This window comes from Coffea eugenioides, chromosome 3, assembly GCF_003713205.1.
Source record: "Coffea eugenioides isolate CCC68of chromosome 3, Ceug_1.0, whole genome shotgun sequence".
Lineage (NCBI taxonomy): Eukaryota > Viridiplantae > Streptophyta > Magnoliopsida > Gentianales > Rubiaceae > Coffea > Coffea eugenioides.
In genome coordinates, this window is record NC_040037.1 from 35,804,319 (window position 1) to 35,818,401 (window position 14,083).

Here is a 14,083-nt window from a genome sequence, read left to right on the forward strand (position 1 = left end):
GCGTTGACATGCTCTCTCGGATTCACTTCGGTTTTACTTGGTAATTCACCAGGGTTTCTATTGTTGATCACATTGGCAATTTGACCAATTTGAACCTCCAAGTTTCTGTACATCCCAGCTAATTGGTCCAACCGCCCCTCAACTCGCTCGAATCTATCCGAAGTCACCTTAGCAAGTTTTTCCACCGCGATCTCCCAAATTGTACCTTGAATCAACACACTCATTAATATCATGTTCACCTCCACAGTACGTGAGCATTAGATGAACTTGGGCTAACTCCACCTTGTCTACTCAATAACTTCATCACGTTATTCATTTGGGCACTCAACATATTGAGAGTGTCCATTTCGATCATACCTGCGTGACGTCTCGTATTACCTCTTTCATTGGCCCATTGGTAGTTATTTGCGGCCATTTCTTCTATCAAATTTTGAGCTTCTTGGGGTGATTTACCCATTAAAGCTCCACCTGCAGCTGCATCAATCATAGTTTTAGTAGAAAAAACTAAACCATTATAGAAGGTTTGTATGATTAACCACTCCGGCAGTCCATGATGTGGACATTTCCGAAGCAAATCTCTAAACCTTTCTCATGTTTGGATGATTTCTCCACCCCGGATTGTAAGTATTCGAGTAGGGATTATTTGGAGCATTTCGGTTGTAATTATTGACAAATTGTACCTGCTCAGAATCAACACACTCATTAATATCATGTTCACCTCCACAGAAAGAACAACAAGCTACGTGAGCATTAGATGAACTTGGGCTAACTCCACCTTGTCTACTCAATAACTTCATCACGTTATTCATTTGGGCACTCAACATATTGAGAGTGTCCATTTCGATCATACCTGCGTGACGTCTCGTATTACCTCTTTCATTGGCCCATTGGTAGTTATTTGCGGCCATTTCTTCTATCAAATTTTGAGCTTCTTGGGGTGATTTACCCATTAAAGCTCCACCTGCAGCTGCATCAATCATAGTTTTAGTAGAAAAAACTAAACCATTATAGAAGGTTTGTATGATTAACCACTCCGGCAGTCCATGATGTGGACATTTCCGAAGCAAATCTCTAAACCTTTCTCATGCTTCATATAATGATTCTCCTTCCATTTGACTAAAACCAGTGATATCCATTCTAAACTTAGCAGTCTTACCTGGTGGAAAATACTTATTTAAGAATGCTCTTGATAGTTCATCCCATCCAGTGAAAGTATTAGGAGCATGAGAGTGTAGCCAAAGTTTGGCCTTATCTCTCAATGAAAATGGGAACAACCTTAGCTTATAGCATCATCACTAACTCCATTCATTTTAATTGTATCACAAATTTCCAAGAATGTAGCTAAGTGTGTATTAGGATCTTCTACTGCATTACCTCCAAATTGAGATTGTTGAACCATTTGGATAAGTGATGGTTTAATCTCAAAATTGTTAGCATTTACCGTAGGCCTTACTATGCTTGTTTGAGATCCTTGTGTTCCCGGTAGAGTATAATCTCGTAGAACTCGCCTATTTGGGTCATTTTCCGCCATCTCTTCCTCAAATGGTAGCTCTATTGAGATTTCCTCTATAGGTTGCCAAATCTCTTGTTCTTCTTGCTGTAGTGGATGCCTCCTTTGTCTACGTAGTGTCCTCTCAATTTCTGGATCGAAAGGTGTAACTTCCCGTGACGCCCGGTGCATACACTACAAACAGAAATAAGAAATATTATGCAACTTCAATGGTAAAAAAAAAACTGATTACAATATAAGATTAAATATAATCTAAAAAATAAAGCTGTCTAAATTAATAAAGATGATTAGGCTCTAATATTGCCGCTCCCCGGCAACGGCGCCAAAAACTTGACGGGTTTTTTTTTATATCAATGCAAGTTTAATTCCGAATTTACACCCGTTGGACTGCAAGTATACAGGTCGCAATTGTAGTACAAGATGTGTATCGGGTCGATCCCACGAGGAGCAATTAAAACAATTATTAGATACTAATTTACTCTATTATTTAGACTTACAATTAATTTGAGCAGAAATTTCAGAATGTAATTCAACTACAAAAATTCTTAACTAGATAAATGCAATTTCACAAAAGGAATAGAATTCACTAAATATTAAGATCTAGGGATGTAGATTCCACTTATGACACAAAAGATCTAAAATGAATTAATTCAACACTTGTTACTGCTCTTGTTTAACCAAGGATTCATTTCCAGAAATACCAAAATCACATTCTCATGATAATAATGGGTTAAAACAGATTAGTTTTTCCTAATCTCTTGGTAAATACTAAATCTGTTCTTATTCACACATGAAATGCAGATTTCATCCACTTGAATGTATTTCTATTCTCATGAATATACTACTCAAGCTCTACTTATGTCATTCCATTATTTTTACCATTTCTCAATGAGTAAAAACAACTATAAACCTGCTATTGGTGATCAAGCAACAACAAGTAATCCAACATACACAAGTAGATAAGTTAATACAAGACATAACAAGCATAAATCACAATCACTTCATATCATTTGGCCATAAGCTTCATCTACTCCCTAGATAAAGGAAATTAGCTACTCATGAATGATGAAACACTCATAACTTCATTAATGTAAATCATCATGAATTACAAATACAAACAGAGTAAAGAAAGTCTTAGCCAAGATATGGTGAAGCCTTCCAAAAATCTCCTTTGTCTTGAATTTAGATGATTACAAGATAAAATCCCAATTGTCCCTTGCAAGTACCTAGCTAGAGAGACTATGTTTTTCTGTAAGAAGCTAAGCTACGAATGGATCTCCAGACCTCTCCCTCTATCTCTGCATAAAAACTACTCAAAAGCTCCATTTTTCCAAGTCAAATTCTATCCTTTGATTCCCAAATCTCCACTTTGTTAGCATAGTCAAAAACTAATATTTTTGACTTGAAAATAAGCCACTTTTCTTGCCCTTTTGTCTTCTGAAGCATGTGCACCGAATTCCCTTGCATCTTATAGCTGGAAAGTGGTATGAACACAAGAGAATTGGCTGAGTCAAATTGCAGAATTTCGGCTATAAAACGCGCCTACACAAAACGCGGCATAACTCGCGTTTTGTCTACTCGCGTTTTCACTCTGGCCTTATTTCAACTGCGATTTTCTCATTGATAAAGGCCAAACTAGCTTTTGTACAAAACACAAAGGTTGTAACCCTTTGTGTTAGCTTTCCAATGCTTCAAGAATCATCCAAATCGGAGCTTTGTAGCCTGAGATATGATCGAAATACTGTCACCTGTTCAAACCTCTGTTTTAACTTCCGACCACAGAATGCAGCTTCTGTATTCCAACGTTTTGCCCATGAAGATGGCAGAAATGGATTTCGATGTCTTCATACGAATTGTAGGTCTCTTTCTTAGCTTTAAAATGGTATAAAGATCACCTCAATCCGATAAGTGTAGCTCCAGATATGATCAAAATGCTGAAGAGTGTCAAAACTGTCTTGAAGTGCAATTCTTCACTTGAACGTTTTTTCACTTCATTTTTCTTGTTGCCACTTGAATTCATCACCAAATCTCTACTTTTTACCTCATTTGACATCCTTTGGTGATTGAATCATCATTCCTGCATAAAAATGAAGTTTTTACCATTAAAATCAATAGAAATGCAATATTATCCACTTTTACCAAAAATATATAATTTTACCAAAAACCTTTTTATTTTATTTATAAAACTAAATAATCAACTCAAAATTAACTAATAAAATGCACTTTAAAATACGTAAAATAAACTCTTATCAGTATACGTTCCCACGCCCATAGCTGTAATTTATAATATTTGAATGTATTAATTGACCGTATAATCATCACCTAGTTAAAGTTTAACACGTTGAATCTGGAGGAAATGTACCTGAAGCAAAACTAATGGTCCCGCAATTGCCGATCTAGAGGGAGATGTGGCGCTACACAATGATCGATACAGAGTTGCTAATATCGCGCTTCCCCAACTATATTGCCCAACAGTTTCCAAATCTCGTAGTAATGGCATATACAATAGGGGGACTTTGTTACCGGACTTATCTGCTAATAAATGACCGCCTAATAGCAGGAGCAGGTATACACGGGCCCGCTGTCTACATTGGACATCCGAAGCATCAGGTGTCAACTCTGTATCTAATACTCTAGATAAACATCCTAATTTGAGCCGCTGCCCATCAAAATTTGACATCGCTGGATAAAATCCAATCAACTCCTCACATAAATTCCTCCACTCCTCAACACTATGAGGAGTATCAATCCCTATAACTGGAGGACCGTCTATGGGTAGACCCTACAGAACCTCCACATCCTGCAAGGTTACCGTAGTCTCTCCAACGGGGAGATGAAATGTATGCGTCTCGGGCCTTCACCGCTCCACCAAACTAGTGATCAAAGTATGATCGAGCATCATATATCCACAGTCAAGCACCCCTTCAAAGCCAGCCAATCGAATATACTGTCGAACGGTCTCAGGGATAGGTGTATGCTCCCAAAAGTGCCTATCACATCGCCTGACATCAAGCTGCTCACCTACAATGTGCCCGTGAAATATAGAATGTGCCCGGTGTGCAGTGCCTGCTGAGATAATATCATACACGAATGGCCCCGGATGCAAGGCTGCATGTGTAGGAATGTCGGCCATACAGAAAACAATAGCTGCAAATGCATTATGTAACATATAAGGCTACTACACATTTAATTAGTAGACTGGTAGTTGCTAAAACTAATGCAACACTTTAAATATAGGGATGCTAAAAATGACACTGAAATATTACGAGCCAAAGTACTGATAAACAGAATAGCGTCTCATAAATCATATTAATTCCATAATCCAACAAAATGACATAGCAAACGTTTAGTACACTGGTTCCTATCCCTAAAACGGATGATGTCAAACTCTAAAATTAGGACAATTTCTTCTATTGTGACCCGACTGTTGGCAATTTGTACATCTTCTTGGTTCCTCCGGATTTCTCTCGTCCATCTCATTCCGAATTCTTCTAACTCGTACCCTCCCCGCCCGACGGGCAACATATTTACTGCGATCTGCCTGTAACTCCCAACCCGGTTGGAGCCAAGTATCCGGATGTGGCAAAGGGTTAAACTTTTCTGAATACTGAACAGTCCATCGCCTTTTTGTAAACTGCGGATCTACCAGCGCCCCCGGATTATCCCTGCGATGCCTGCACACGGCCAACACGTGGGAACAGGGAAGTCGGTAGCACTGCCACTTACCACAAGAGCAAGATTTTTCCAAATACTTGACCGTTTGTATATTGCCCCCTTTACCGTCCACACGGCGGCCTGTCACCACTTTATACACCCCGGAAGAGCCATCGAACTCAACAACCCGGTGGCTTCCCGCTTTCTGATCCGAATTCTTAAACTTTCGCCAAATCTTTGGAGGAAATGGATTACGGCAATGTCTGGCGTCCTCCCTTCTTGTTCTAAACAACTCTACTGTCCGATGAAAAGTCATATCAATACAAGCCCGGATAGGCAAGTGACGTGCTCCTCTAAGTACATTATTGTAACTTTCGGACATGTTAGTTGTGAGAATACCCCAACGATGGCCACCGTCATGAGTTAGACACCACTTCTCGATTTCAATGTTACACAAATAGGTCCATGCATCTGGAAACGTGCTCCTTAATTCTCGTTTTAATGCCCTCCACTTGCGCAACTGTCTGGCCCTTCCCATTGCCCAACACAACTTTTTTAGGTTCAAACCTTTGAAGTGAGTCATTAGGTTACTCCTAACGTGTCGTAGGCAAAACCTATGAAAGGCCAAAGGTTCTTGCCAATAGTCAAAATGTGCCATAGCATGAATAATACCGGGATGCCGATCTGAAATGACACAAATGGGATACCGATCGCGGGCGACGTGGTATCTAAGTTGCTCCATGAACCAAGACCAACTAGAAATGGTCTCCTCGTCGACTATGGCATAAGCTATTGGAATAATGTGGTTGTTGGCATCCTGTGTCACGGCAACAAGTAGTTTGCCCTTATATTCGCCACGCAAATGAGTGCCGTCAACACATATTACCGGCCGACACATGTGAAATGCATCAATAGCCGGTTCAAAGGCCCAGAACACATACTTAAATGTCTTCACGTGATCCGTGCTATCAGAATGATGTAACCACCTGATAACGGTTCCCTGATTTGACTTCACAACCGCGTCAAGATATTTTGGTAGTTCGGCAAAATTTGTTTCCCAAGAACCAAAAACAAGTTCAATAGCTTTGCGTCTGCCGTACCAAGCCTTTTTATAAGAAACATCCACCTTCAGCACCTTTTTAACATCACTGACAATGTTCTTTACTTTGTACCCAGGATCGTCTTCAATACTGTGAACAACGTGTCTAGCAATAACCGAAGATGTTAGACTAGCATTGCTATTACTCATCAAATCACCCACACAATTGTGATCGTTCACCCACCTGGTTATTTGCCACAATCCGTGTGTCTTTTTCTTCACTGCTCGGACACACCAGTCACATGGAGGTTCCGATGAGTCGGCTTCAATGGTGAAGGTCCTTTCAATTGCGGATTTACATTTGGCAACCCAGGTGTTTCTCTTGCTCTCAACAACCCTAAACTCCCTATTATGAGTGATAGACCACATTCTAATAGCCCTGCTCTGCTGTTGTTTGCTCTCAAATCTCATATGCAGTCTTATATTATTATTTTCCTCACTAAATGTCACAATGCGCTCCAACTCATCGTCATCTGTCAGATACTCGTCCTCATCTATGTTTCCAAGGTTAGAGAAGAATTTCAATCCTCGTGGAGCATACAGGGGGTTGCTAGATGCATCAAAAGGCTGTTGGTTCTCAAGATCCAGGTGGACTCCATGTTGTCCAATTTCGCCATCTGAGTCACTGCCTGACACATCAACCGACTCAGATTCCTCTACATCTTCCACGTCATGCTCCAAATCATCATCTAGGGGGCTGTTGCAATGGCTTGGACCGGCAGTGAAATCCAAGCCATAACTACCAAGATGATCCGGCGATTCTGGATCTCTAAAACTTTGAATCGAGTCTAGGCCCTGAACAGATTCAACTTGCGTCCTTAAGCCTGATGTAAGACGTGGCTCTAACGAATCCCTACCACAATCTCCATGTGCCCATTCTGATACCGATGCCGTCTCAGGTACTGCTGTACTAGAGCTTGGTTGAAATCTTGTCGGATCCATGCATGCATGGACAAGTGACATCATCGGACCTAAATTAGTATTTGGTGAAATGAATGTCCCGGTGACTCGAGGATTTTGGAATTTTTCATCCTTCTCGATATACAGTTCTGCGGTGTATGGAACAATTTCATTCCATACATCGTACATTATCGCAAGAGTTTCATCATCAACCACTGGGGACACGTTATAAGAGCTCCGGCCACAAGGTTGGCGGAGAAATATATTCAACTTGAACAGCCCCCTATCGACGCCCATATATTCATAGATTCTATCCACCAAATCATCATATCCAATCCTGCATCGTAATGAGAATGTACGGTTGCAAATACGAGGCAAGTAACAAATTGACCCATCCTCGTAGTGTATTTTACCTCCCCAATAAAGAGACACGCGCAGAGGTCTTTCTATAGACATACGTGTGGAAAGAATCCCTATTTTGGAATAAAATAAGTTAGCTCATGCGGTAGAAGAGTATACATCGGATAACAATCTCCGAGGATGTCTTGTTTTATTTAACGGAAAGAAGCACCCCGCCTTTTGAGTCCATATTGCCGCCAATTTGTCTTATTATACTCTTAAGGCAATCACTAACCAAAACACCCAAAAAGATTATAAAAAATTTTTTACAGAGTCTCCCCTGTAACTGGGCGAAAACTCCCTGCCAACCAACATAGGCACATCGATTTTCAAACAAGACATCAAATATGAGATAATTTACAGCACTACAAATACGGTAGAATAATTTGACATACAATAAGCATCTTATAGAAGACAAGTGATAGGGTGTTAATTGTTAGTAATTTTATTGTTAATTTTCCCTTGTCCCTACCAAATATTGTTTTAAATTGTTAATATATACTTATATTTGGTATTTGGACCTATCTACAGGAAGTTGAACTGACAAATGCTAATAAGGAGATTTTACTGAGAAAAATTCTCCACACATTAGAGCCTCCAGCGGATTTACAAGTTGGGCCCACATGGTGCTGCAAGAGAACAAAAATTTCGGTTGCTGATGGGAGTCTTTGATGAGCAATAGAAAACAAAAGGAGAGAATTCGGCAGAGCTACTTTTGTAACTTGGGACTCTTGTTTTCGGTGGGGACCACGAGAGGAGAAAAGGCTTTTCTTCATTTGGCCTTTAAGAGAAGTAACGTACAGAGATGGGAAACAAGAAGCAATTCGGCAGGACCCACCTTGTGGACTTGGTTTCTCTCAATTCGGCAGAGTTCCCTTCTGGGACTTTGACTCTAAATTTCGGCGGGGACCACGGAGAGAAAGCATTAGGGATTAGTCATTTTGGCTTTAGAAAGGAAGAAACGTACAGGCGGCTGGGGAATAGTTTTAGCTTAGCTTTTAGCGTAGTTTTGTTTTGTTTTCTTTCTGGGCTCTTTTGATGGCCTGGACCTCAGTGAAATTACTTGAAGATTTTCTCATGAGGCGTGGCTAAGTTTGTCTAGTCAAGAACAACGAAGGATTTGGTTCTACTAAATTTGTGAGATCGAATTAGTTTTTATTTATTTTCATTATTCACTGGTATTTGTCTATCTTCTGCTTTATGTTCATATGGTTGTTTTATTATTCGATTATCCAGGGCCCGGATTCTAGATTAATTCAATAACCTGAAGCCAATTAGGGTAGTTAAATCCGTAATTGTTTAATTATTCTAAACTGGTGGCAACTGGCATGATTGGGTTTGTGTCAGGGAGATAGACAGGCTAACTAAAAGAGACCCTCGTAGCGTGTTGATTGGTTAGAATTAGGCTCTTCTAATTATTCATGCAATTAGGGAATTGAACTTCTATGGTCGTACCTAGGGTTATTTCCTGATTAGGGAAATAGTCAACGGTCGTACCTTGGCTATCGACAAATTGAGGAAGAGTTGGTTGTTTATCGCATGTATGACAACTATAACTAATTTATCAGATAGTAACTGGAATAATCCTTGCATCTGTGATCGAATTAAGTGAACCATCTCCGAAGTTGTCTCTTGGCTAGAGTTCGTCCATTATTATTTTTATTGTGATAATTAGTTATTTGAGTTGTAGTTATTTTATTTTATTTTAATTTATTCCAAGTAATTTAGTTACTATCATTTTCAAAAACCCCCCATATCTGGACTCTAAAAGAAATAAATTATCCCCAGTCCCTGTGGATTCGATCCTGCTTATCATTATCTACAGAAATTATATTTTATTTAAGCAGGTATTTATTATTGCACAGGTTCGGCACCTGTCAACAAGCAACTGCGAATTTTCCTTAAGCCTGCAATAATAATATAATGTACATAGTTGAATGTGAAACAACAATAATTTCGTATACTCCACTTTCAACCACCATAACATGCAATTTAAAAATATACTATACTACAGGGTCTCACATTACATTCATGAATTCAAAATAAAACGAATCCAAGCAAAGTTTTATAAATTAGAACATGTGCAAGTCTACAATTAAATCTACTTGAAAACTACATGACTTACCCAATGATTTGCCTCAGATTCTGAAGAAGCACTTGTGCAGACAACTTCCTAGTGGTACCAATCAAAGCCTCTTCAAGTCTCCTGGCTTGTGTCAAAAACTCGAAATGCACCTATATGAATATGATGGAGATCACACAGAACCAAGATAAGGTACTGGAGCAGAGGATCTGGGGTGCAATGAGGGATTTGTTCAAATGAACCACCTCGTTCCCGTAGATCTTGCTTGTTCCGATATACCTTTTTGGATCTATTCACCCAAATTCAAAGAAAATATGCGTTGGTAAACTGAATAACATAGGTATAGAAAACATACTTATAGAAAATAAAAAAATGTCCACGCAAGGGGGTTACTTTGGTGTCCCATTCCGACAAGGGAGGTGTTCAAGCATTTTAAATGCGACCTGTGCTAGGTTCGCATTTCTCAGTTTATGCTCCTTACCAATTCCTTCACACATATTAACAACTTAAGAGTGTATATTTATCTCATTATTTGTTCTTACTTTGTAAAACTTTGTTTCCTTTCTGTTGATGCCAAGGACTAAATCATGATGATTGTCTTTTCTTGTTTTTATCATTTTTTCAACTATTCTATAAAATGCAGATGAACGCCCAACATTTAATCCAACCATAATGTTTTCACAAAAAATAAAATACCAAAAATCCCAAGAAAGGTGAGTCCTCACATTCACCTTTTTTAAAAAAAAAAAAGAATTGTGGATGAGTTGTTCTCTTCCCAAAAATGGGGTTTGTTTTTAAGGACTGTCAAGTTAAAACTAAATAATATCCTCCATGACGAAAAATTTGAACGCTAAAATTCCTTATATGAAAGCTTGGTATGATAGAAGAAGAGCTATTGAGCTTGTTTATGGCGTTTTGGTACTCGATTTAGTTGAATTACTCAAGTATGTGGAAGCATTTGGCCAATTAACTAATATTAGTCTATACTTAAAACACAATTGTTGCGGAGATTTTTTTAAATTCGTCATCAAATTGCAAATTTGTCAAACACAAATTACACAAAGGCCTCCGGCTGCTTATTGTTTCTATACGTGAAAAGCATCATAGAGAATCCAATAGCCAATAGAAGTATTAGAATTGCAAAGATCAGACTGGCCGGACTGGTGCAAAAGTTGTATCTTGACATATTAAAAAATTCTGTAGTATGAAATTGGCACCCCCTCACTTTTGATGCCCACTAATTTAACTATGGCTTGAATCTGATATATATAGCTTGATTTTCATATCGACAATTGGCAAGTAATGGTTATAGTCAGTCCATTAAAAAGAAAATAAACATAACGACAGAAATCGCATATGTATAAACATTTTGTCTTATACACAAAAAGCTTTGGATAAAGAAATAAAAGAACCTTCCTGTACATAAAATCAAATCATGTTTCATCATACAATCTTTGTGTCACTGCACTTTGGTTAATAAAGTTTTCTAATTATAGGATTAAGTGTTTACCTATAACAGCCAAAGATTGAAAGACCGGCAACTATGACAAATGGTAGCCAGAGATTATTATTGAACGAGTCATGCTTATTATATCTATGTTACCCTGTTATACTAACCTAGCAAGACAAACAAGAAGATGTGTTCAACAACTGAAAAACATGTTTTGGAAGATTCTGTCAAATTCTCACTTCACTTCACCAAGTAACCAATCGTGTCAAAATATCGTCCCAATGAACCAAATGAAAGTACTTGAAGCAAGGGAAACTTTCTACATGCTTCAATATCAGATTATAATACAACTCCACAATGGCATGGTTATCAATTACTGAATTAAGTGACAGAAGGGACCATTAGATAGGCTGTCGAACTTCAAGACCGAGGACTTTTTTTTTTTTACTTTACTCCAGTTTTCATATAATACCAAAACAAAAAGGCTTTTACTTAGGCCTTTGGTGGAATTTAGCAGTGAAGTACTGGAATTTAGCTGTTTAGTACCAACACCAAAATAGATCCGAGGTCGTATCTGTTCTTGAAGTCCTCGGATCCGACATGGCTCGGATCCACTATACCAGAAGTTTATCCGAGGTCTCGGATCCAACAGGAACTTGTAGGATCCGAGCTCGGATCCCCTGTTTTAATTTTTGGCACTTCAAACGATCCGAGGTCGGATCCTTCTGGGTTTTATACGATTCGAGCTCGGATCATACGCCCAAAAATTACAGCAGTACATATTCATTATACAGAGGGCCGAGGGGACGGAAGGGCAACCAAAAGCCAGTAATCAACAACGACATAACTTAAACAAAAAAAGGGAACAAGGATAAACAAACCTGGTATAATCTGAGCTGGGTAGCAGCTGAGAAATGAGCGGCGGCGAAGAGTGTGGTGAAGCGGCGAAGATGAAACGAAAATAGACGGACAAAGGGACAACCAAAACCCAGCTGCGATGAATTGATGGGTAGCAGCTGAGAAATGAGATTCGAAATTGAGCTGAAGCGGGAAACCGAAGCGTGTCTTGGAGGCTGGAGCCGGTTGAACTGATGCTTCAACAGGTGAAGCTTGAGTTTAGACAATTGCGGTCAGAATCCAATTTTCGGTCAAAAAAGCTTGAGTACTTCGCATTTCTTAAATGCGAGGAAACAAGCTCGCATTTTGTAAATGCGAGCTCTTGAGCTCGCAACTGAAGAACTGTAGCTTGTTTTTCTTTTTTTTTAAAAGCACTTACCTCGCATTTGTGAAATGCGAGGTACCTGAACTCGCATTTCACAAATGCGAAGATCACATTTGTGGAAGCTGCTTCACTAATCACCCCCTTTGTAGTATAACTTTTGTTTTTCATCACAAATTAAGAATTTTCTCAAAATTTGCTGACTATGAATTTCAGAAGTATTTTTCATGTAAATCATGTGCTTGGTGAAATAGTGTGAATTAGTCAGTTAATAACTCTCCAACCATGCAAAATTGAGGAGACATGAACCTCACTACCATAACCAAATTGAATGTTGCCGCTCGTACATTTACATTGAGCCTACAATCCACAGACCACAAGTTATATGCAATTCCTGAGGATGGCTTTCTTCCAGGGAACAATCCAAGGCCGAAGTCCCTCTATTTGAACTTTGTCCGGTAGAGATCAAAACATAGCAGAATTTGGTTGTTCTCAAACAAAAGCCTATTTGAATGTCCTGCATCATACTTCCAAGCTCCAATAATAAGTGGCTTTTCTACTTCTTTGTTGTGCTGGAGCAAAAAGCCGATAGTCGGCACTCCCTCATATAAAACTGTATAGCTAATAAAAAAATTTATCAGAACTTATTGTATAAAGTAGGAGTAGGCGTGTCGAGAAAGCCTTGGTATATATATATAAGGTTGAGACTCCTAGGAATTCAAAGTTCTGGGTTTAAATCCTTATACCCCTCCTCGCTTTTTAAATTTCACCTCAACTTATCGTGTCGAAAAAATAATAAAAAATAAAAAATTTATTAGAAGGTGTGCTTAAGCCTTTATCTCTTCTAAATCTAAAATGCATCCACCATAGATGACTGCAATAAAATTTTTAATGCATGCAAATTATTCAAATGAGTTTGAGTTTTGTAATTTTAACCACGCTAGAACATATATATGACAGCACGAGTAAGAAAACATTGAGCCCATGCTCCACAAACCATTTTAACAATATTCACTCATTACTGTAACATGCATCTGCCCAGAGCCTAAAGGTGAAAGTTCATGTGCACTTCCAGCATGTCAATTTCAATTCATGGCTTCTTTTCTTTTGTTTTTTGGTTACCTTTTCGATCTATTTGCTGTAGGAACCAAAGGAGTATGGCTGTAACTTACCTTTCAATCCAACCCAGAGTGCATTATTGAACTGGCCCAGTGAGTTTAGTTTATTATTGCTTCAGACTTTTGAGTGTAGACTCGGCCAATCTGAGATAATAAGAATCCTGTACTAGCCACCACGAAAAAGAAAAACAAATGGACAGATTGATAAAGGAAAAGGACGTCCTTTGTTTTGAATTAGTAGCGAACATTGCTACCAGTAGACTAAAAACTAAAAAACAAATGAGAAGATAAGAATGCAATGAAGCACCGGCCACCACAAGATAGAAAAACACATGGATAGACTTAGTCATCCTTTGTTTAATCAAGTCTTTTATGCATTTCGTATTCTGTTTTGTTGTTTAATTTTGTACAAGTCTGTCTACTCGTGAAAAAGAAAGTAGAAAAAGTTAGAAAGAAACAACTAGTCTTTTAACTTGACTGACCCAATAATTTACGTTGGCCTACATAGGGAGTAAATTAAGGAGTAATATAGTCTTACTTTCAATCCTAACATAGGGAGTAAATAAATAAGCTTGTCCCCAGCTCCCAATTAAATGTAAACAACCAACAACAATTAGAGACGCATGAATCAGGGTCCCAGTTCCAGTGGCT

At 38.6% G+C, this 14,083-nt stretch overlaps 1 non-coding gene across 1 annotated transcript; it reads left to right on the forward strand.

Annotated features, from left to right (window-relative positions):
* The first annotated feature begins 1,038 nt into the window (after window positions 1–1,038).
* LOC113767157 lies at window positions 1,039–1,145 on the forward strand. Its single transcript, XR_003467880.1, has one exon. It is a non-coding gene; the product is annotated as a small nucleolar RNA R71 (small nucleolar RNA).
* Window positions 1,146–14,083: the final 12,938 nt, after the last annotated feature.